This window comes from Prionailurus viverrinus, chromosome A2 (genome assembly GCF_022837055.1).
Source record: "Prionailurus viverrinus isolate Anna chromosome A2, UM_Priviv_1.0, whole genome shotgun sequence".
Lineage (NCBI taxonomy): Eukaryota > Metazoa > Chordata > Mammalia > Carnivora > Felidae > Prionailurus > Prionailurus viverrinus.
Genome location: NC_062562.1, coordinates 143,567,165 through 143,575,549, shown reverse-complemented (window position 1 = coordinate 143,575,549; position 8,385 = coordinate 143,567,165). Strand labels below are relative to the sequence as shown.

Here is an 8,385-nt window from a genome sequence, read left to right as displayed (position 1 = left end):
TGATAATTATCTTAACATAACACAACCTGCTTATTACAATCAAAATCTATGACTCCTAAAGGCACCTTTATAATGAGGACAGAGTGCATTAATTCTTCTACAAAGCTGTCTTTAGCCCGAAAGACATCAAAGCCAATAAAAACTAAAAGTAAGGGCAAGATAATCACAAAAGGAAAAAAAGAAACGAACATCACTAATGTTGCTCACCTAGTAATTGTGACCATTCCACTGAGGCTGTGTATCAAATAATAGTCTTCCTGACATCATTCTATACCCAACAATGGGTATCATTAAATAAATACATCTGTGACAGTTCCTTATAAAATCCTACAGAGAATATTTTTCCCGCATAACATCGAATATTCTATTACAGAACCATAAATACACTGTTTTCATGAACTGTATATCTGACCTTGAAAAATAAGGTCAGAATTCAAAGTTATTACACTTCAATTTCCTGAAAAAATGCCATGAAAATATATAGTCTCTTGTTACTGCCTGATTGTTAATTTTGATGGGAAAGTCATGAAAATAAATGCCGTATTGCATCACTAGAGCTTAAATAAATCTGCGTAGCTCTAAAAAAAACCACCCAGAAGCCAAAATGAGAGAAGTATGAGTAGAATAAGAAATTTTATTTGGTTTGCTTCTGATTTTCATTCGTTTCACAAGACTGGATGTTTGTGATGCAATTTCTGGACATATTTCATGTAAGGCATTGCTTGTGTTTGCTTAGAATAGAAATTAATGGAAGAATGGAAAGAAAAACTAGGTTCAATGATTCGGTCTCAATTTAACTGTGTTAAGAGTCATAAGACACTGTGTAGTGTATATTTACATTTGTGCATATTATGTTGATTTTTGAACAAAATGATCTGCATGGTCATAATATGAATTTTTCTCTGATCATACTATCAGGAAAATTTTATCATATATCATGCTGTTTTATGTTATTCCCCCCCTTTATACAAGTGGGACCATATGTAATCTCAACAGACTCTGAAGAAGATGGAAAGTCTTCTACTCAAAAGTCTTTGGAAATCCTGTTAAAAGACTCCTATACCATGTACATAGATAACATACAAAATATGCAGAATGTATATGTTATGAATCCTAATAATAGTTAATAATAAAACAAACATCAATTTTAGAAATAAAACATTACCTTTTGTTCACGCCGTCCCTCAGGAGTACTCCTGCTTTTTCATTGTTTCCTTATCATTTACTTGCTGTAATTATCAGTTGTCAAATATGCATATATCCTTAAACAAGATTTTATCCAGTTTTACCTGTTTTTAAACATGGTTTATACAATGTATGTTCTTAAGCAATTTATTTTTATTCAGGCAACAGTACTTTTCTAAAATTCGTACATGTTACCTAATGTAGCTTTTTCTCGATCTTGGTCAGTGCTATATAATTATATTCTACTGTGTGATTATGCTATAATTTATTTATACATTATTTTCTGATGGACATTTAGAAGGTTTCCAATTTCTTGGTATTCCAAACAATACTCCTATGAATATTTTCATACCTGTATGGGCATAGGTGTGGACATTTTAAAAAGATCTATATCTGTTCAGTTTTGAAAGATAATGTCAAATTGTTTCCCTTGTGTGTGAATCACTTTTTTTTTTCTCCCAGCAGCAATGCTTATTAGATTTTATTGCTTCAAATCTTAGCCAATGTTTGGTACTGAATGCATGGGTTACAGATCCTTTTAAAATGCAATCAACAGTAGAAGAAGGATTTATAGGGTTCCATATTCCACACTGCAACCCACTTTAAAGACACTACCACTTGAAAAGGCTATGAAATATACCCCCATTCAAAACATATATGTCTGTGAAGCTAGATTTTAATAACAAATTAAATACAGAAGTGGATACGAGAATCCAGCTGTCTCCTATTAAGCCAGACATTGAACAGATTTAAAAAAAATAAAACACAATACTAGTCTTTTCAGGGAGTTTATTTTGCTTTAAAAATGCAGTTTTTGTCATAAAATATGCAATGGATTTACACGTGTTTGAAAGGTAGTAAAATATGTTTTAGCCTATTTTCATAATAATAGTATATAACATATTTTTAATTAATAGGATATATTTAAGTTTACAGAATTTTGTTTTTAAATAAATTAATACATATTTTAAATATTTTTACAGTATTAATTTACAATGCTCTTAATATCAATAGATATAGCCCATGAAGACCAAAGCAATTTTGGGTCTTTGATATTTTTTTGTTTTCTTTTTCTGAGTTTTTTTTTTTTGAAATAATTTACAAAACTAAAATCTATCAATTTTAGCCATATAATTTTGCCAAATGAGTACTGTTGTGTAATCATTATCACAATCAGGACACAGAACATTTCCATCACTCCCAAAAATTCTCTCAGCACTTTGCAATCATGCCTCCTCCAGCCAACCACCTTAGCAAACACTAATATGCTCTATATCCTATAGTTTTGCCTTTTTTTAGAAGTTCATACAAATGGAATCATATAGTTTACAGTCTTTGCATCTGGTCCCTTTCACTTAGAATACTTTTGAAATTCATCCATATTGTCGCATCTATTAATAGTTTTTATTGCTGAATAATGTTCTAGTGTTCAGATATATCATAACTTGATTATACATATGTCAGATCATGGGCAATTGAGTTTTTCCTAGTCTTTGGCTATTTAGAGTAATGTTCCCACATTCATGCGCACATCTTTGTGTGAAAATATATTTTCCTTCTCAGTTGAAAGCCTAACAGTGGAATTTCTGGAACATATGGTAAGTAAATGTTTTAACATTATAAGAAATTTTGAAAATATTTTCCAAAGTGACTACACAATTTGTATTCTTTTAAAAACATTGTTTAATTTACTACTACTTTTTTAATTTAAATTTTAGTTAACTTACAGTGCAATATTGGTTTCAGGAGTAGAATTCAGTGATTCATCACTTACACACTTGCTTCTCATCACAAGTGCCCTTCGTAGTACCCGTCACCAATCTAGTCCATCTCCCACCCATTTCCCACTCCATCAACCCATGGTTTGTTCTCTATCGTTAAGTCTCTTGTGGTTTGCTTCCTCTCTTCTCTTTTTTCCCTCCCTTCCCATTATGTTTATCTGTTTTTTTTCTTAAATTCCACATATGAGTGAAATCATATGGTATTGTCTTTCTCTGATTGACTTATTTCACTTAGCATTACATAGTCTAGCTCTATCCACATCATTGCAAGTGGCAAGATTTCATTCTTTTTGATGGCTGAGTTATATTCCATCATATATATATATATATATATATATGTGTGTGTGTGTATATATATATATATATATATATACACATATATATATATATATATATATATATATATATACCATATCTTCTTCATCCATTCATCAGTCTATGGATATTTGGGCTTTCTCCATAGTTTGGCTATTGTTGATAATGCTGATATAAACATCGGGGTATATCTACCCCTTCAAATCTGTATTTTTGTGTCCTTTGGGTAAATACCTAATAGTGCAAGCGTTGGATTCTGGGTTGTTCTATTTTTAGTTTCTTGAGGAACCTCCATACTGTTCTCCATAGTAGCTGTACCAATTTGCATTCCCACCAACAGCGCAAGAGGGTTCCCCTTTCTTTGCATCCTTGTCAACACTTGTTGGTTCTTATGTTAATTTTAGCCATTCTGACAGGTATGAGGGTATCTCATCATGGTTTTGATTTGTACTTCCCTGATGATGAGTGATGTTGAGTATTTTTTCATGTGTCTGTTGGCCATCTGGATGTCTTCTTTGGAAAAGTCTCTATTCATATCTTCTTCCCATTTCTTAACTGGCTTATTTGTTTTTTGGTGTGTTGAGTTTGATAAGTTCTTTATAGATTTTGAATACCAACCCTTTATCAGATATGTCATTTGCGAATATCTTCTCCCATAGTGTTTCTAAATTTTAGCCTTTCTAGTGTGTATATTTGTTTCAAATTTGTGTTTCCCTGATAACTAAGGACACTGAATATCTTTTTGTGTTTATTTGCCATTTCTATATGTTCTTTGATGACTCTTTACCAAAGAGTCTCTTTAAAGCAACATTTTGTGTTAGAGTCCTTGAATTATTATTATTGAGTTGTAAGGTAAGGGTTATTTATATATTTTGGATGTAAGTCCTTTACTAGATATATAATTTGCAAATACTTTCTCCTACTATGTAGTTTGCTATTTCTTTTTCTTAAGATGTCTTTGGAGAACACCAGTTTTAAATTTTAATGAAGTCTAATTTACTTTTTTTGTATTCTACTTAAGAAATATTTGCTCACCCAAAGCCAATTATATTTGTTCCAATATCCTGTTCAAGAAGTTGTGTTGTTTTCCTTGTTTTCTTTTCTTTTTTTTTTTTTAGGTCTTTAATCTATTTGGAGTTAAATTTTTAACACCATGTGATAAGGATTAGTATTTATATTTTTGCATATGGTTATCCAGTTAATTCAACACTGTTTTTCGAAAAGGCAATTCTTTCCCTATTTATTTGCCTTAGCACCTTTGTTGAAAATTAATTGGTTTTGTGTGTGTGTGTGTGTGTGTGTGTGTGTGTGTGTTATATCTATATTTATGTCTGTATCTATATCTAATCTCTCTCTCTATATATATATGGTCTATTTATGGATTCTTTCTTCTGTTCCATTGATCTATATGTTTTCTTTACATCAAACACATTGCCTCAGTTACAGTAGCTTTGTAGTAACTCTTAAAATCATATACTGTAAATTTTTTAACTTTGTTGTTTTTCACAATTATCTGGCCTATTTTAGATCCTTTGTATTTAAAGTCTTAATTAGTTTGTGTATGTCTACAAAAAAAAAGTGATTTTAATTAGGATTTGTTGAATCCATAGTTAACTCTGGGAAGAACTATTACCTTAACAATACTGAGTCTTTGATCTATGTTTTTTTTTTAATATACCTCCATTTAGTTATACCTTTAAAATTTTCTCTCAGAAGTATTTTGTGTATTTTATTGAACAAGTCTGGTACAAATTTCGTTAAAGTTACTCTTTTAAAAATTTTCATTTTAATGTTTTTTATATGGTACTGGTTTTTAAAAAATTTCAGTTTCTAAACTATTGTTAGAATACAGAAATACAATAGATTTTATACATTGAACCTGTGTCCCATGAAACTGCCAAATACATTTATTAGATGTATGGCAACACTTTGGTTTAGAACAACAATGAAAAGACTTAGAGTGGTAAAATTATATCACTGTGAGATTTAAGATAACTTTAAAATATCTAGAGAAACCAAGATGTTACCTTGGCTACATTAGCTCACTTGATATTACAGCTGTAATACATTTTACTTGCTCAATATTAAATTCAGTATAAGAATCACAGGTATTTCATCCAGTGGAAGATCACATGGTATGTGGTGAAATGCACACTCCTGCTTCAGGACAGTAACAAAAATGTTTTGTTGTAGCAAGTTCAGAACAATAGACTCAAAGGCAGCTTTAAGTTTCTCTCTAAGCATGGTGGGGTGGAATGGATGGCTTCACAAATGCAGACACTGACATAAATACGAAGATTTAAAGGCCAACATGCAATGCACTTAAAAATTTAAATTAATGTCCAATTCATTTATTTAATGACAAATCACTTAGTAAATTGTGCAAATTTCCATGTAGCAGGTAAGAATAGAAGATACTTCTTTCTGAACACGATGTGAAATATTCTGAAACATTATGTGCCAGATTTTGTGGGAACACAAAGGAAGACTGTTTTCTGCAATAAAAAAATCAAATCCTTTTAAGTTAGTTTTAGTCTAAGCCTAAGATACACTGCCACTCCTAACTTTCTTTGCTAGTTCTATTTAGGGTTGGTTCATGTAGTTAGTACTACTGAAAAAAGTGTAGGCGATTCCACCCAAACACTAATTATTGGTTGCCATCATTTTTGTTGAAACATTGGAGTTCTTTGTATTTAATGGATCCAGACAATGGTAGAGCTTTCATTACCCTAATATTATTTTAGGAACTCCAATTCATTGAGTACTTCTTTCATTTTAGGCACCTTCACATCTGTGAGGTGATTTTCATTCTCATAATAAACCTATGTTGTGACAATTATTAAAATTATTAAAACCTAGACTTTGAGGCTGATATCTTTCACCTAATTAATATTTGATATCCATCCACATTATTGGTATGATATTAGTACACCCTTTGTTATTGCTGAGTAGTACTCCCATCACTGGGTGTTTATACAAATGTTTATCCATTCCTAAGTTGAGGTTATATGCTGTAACCATTCACACAATGTTTTTGTGTAGAGGAAATTTTCTTTTTGCTTCAGTAAACAAGTACAAATGGAATTTCTGGGTCATGGGTAAGTGTAAGTTTCACTTCACAAGATACTGAAAAACCGTTCTGAAATATATGTGGTACTATCCTATGGTTTTAATTAGCTATAATAAAATTTTAATTGGCCTCCTGAAAGAGGCTGATGATGGCCATACATGAAAATGTTATATTGAAATCCTTCATTTTCATTGTGAAAAGTTTATTAAATGCTATGTTGATCAGTAATCAAATAGTAAGATGGAAGTTTTTATCCCATTTCTCTTTTTTTCCACTGCTATGCATGGGCCCTACATAAAATGGTTATAAATACTGAGGGAGGGGGAGAAAGAGTAGGACTTTCACAATAAAAATTTATATAGTTGGATTTTGAGTATATAGGCAATTGTCAAGTAGGTTGTAGATTTTCTTTATATAAATATAACTTATTCAAACAAGAGTATTTTCCCCTGACAATAAGGCAACAGACTTAAGGAACAGATCTTGGAGAAGACTTCATAGATGGACACATAAAAGGACACCCACTAACAGTTTCTAGTTTAATGGACTTTTAAAAAGAGAACATTTTATTTATATTAAAATCCACTAATTTCTACTATATGGGAATGAATTATCAAAACTTATGGTTACGTAAAAGGCTTGAACATCCTGAGAGAATCTTAACGAAAGCATAGCTCATTATAAATCCTCCAGAAGAGAATACAAAGTGCAAAATACTTTTGAATTATCTCATAAAGAATTTCTCTAGGATCCACGGGGAAAAGCTTTATAGAAAATGCAGGACAAATGCTATCAGCCAGCTATTGAATTTTTAGTCTTGCATTCGTTTTAAGAGAATACCTATCGATAATGTAAGCAGAACCAAAATCACTCTGCTTAAGTGATAACGTTTAAAGAATAAGTGTATGTAAATTATATTCAAGTAGACCATTATTTGAAATATTTATGTATGGAATGGCATACAAAGGTATCAAAACAAAAGTGAAAAGATGGTAAGTCAGATTTTAAATAAATGTTTATTTAACACTTTAATTTAGTAAGAAAATTAATACAAGAACAATTTTGTCAAAATTGAGTAAAAAATGAATAATGAATATCCTCTCTCATAATAAAAACTACCTAGGTGATTTAAGACAATGTATCATTCCCTTTGTTTCTAGAAAGTGTTACGGTATGCATCTTTGTACCGATGGGCAGTTTTATTTTGAGTTGATTGCTTCAAGGGTTATCTAAAATTTTCTTAAAATAATTATATGAGTGCACTTACAATTTGTACACTCAATTCTATTCCAATTAATGCAACTGTCAAGGGGGTGGTCGGCGGAGGTGGTTTATCCTAGCATAGCAGGTATGAGGAGGCAAGTATTCAGACTTGCTCTTGTACTTAAGAGTATTGTCAAATTGTGTGAATCGTTTCATCTCTCTGGGCCTTAGTTTCTTTTATAATAATGCAGAGGGAATGGACTACATGCATGCTTCTCCAATATCAGTTGTTCACATATTACTTGCAAGATTTTTATCATATCTGTGCCAGTTTTGCCACCATTTAATGAATATCACTGTAAGTCAACTCAGTTTCCAAAACTTACGAGTCATGTGTATAAAATTTGTCTCTTTCTCTTTTTTTTTAAATATGTGGAACACTTCATGAATTTGTGTGTCATCCTTGCCCAGGGCCATGCTAATCTTCTCTATATTGTTCCAATTTTTTAGTATATGTGCTGCCAAAGCGAGCACTTGACTCTTTTTTTTCTAATTTTCATTGAAATAAAAACATGTTGCTTATATAAAACATGTTTCCCTATGAACAACTAAAATAATCTTCCATATCACTAGTGATACAGAACCAGATTTGTTTTCAATACTAGTATATATCAGAATTATGTTAAAACCTAATTGATATTGTTAGATATTTAGGATATAATTATGTAATCTATTATTTCAGAGAATGTTATTTTTATGACTCAAAGTAAAAGTCAAAATAGAAAATTTAAATTTAGGGGCGCCTGGGTGGCTCAGTTGGTTAAGCATCCG

The 8,385-nt window shown here is 31.1% G+C and overlaps 1 non-coding gene across 1 annotated transcript; it reads right to left on the bottom strand.

Moving 5' to 3' along the window:
• Positions 1–7,980: 7,980 nt before the first annotated feature.
• Positions 7,981–8,088, bottom strand: LOC125161331 (U6 spliceosomal RNA). The gene has a single exon (XR_007150547.1). It is a non-coding gene; the product is annotated as a U6 spliceosomal RNA (small nuclear RNA).
• Between the last annotated feature and the right edge of the window lie 297 nt (positions 8,089–8,385).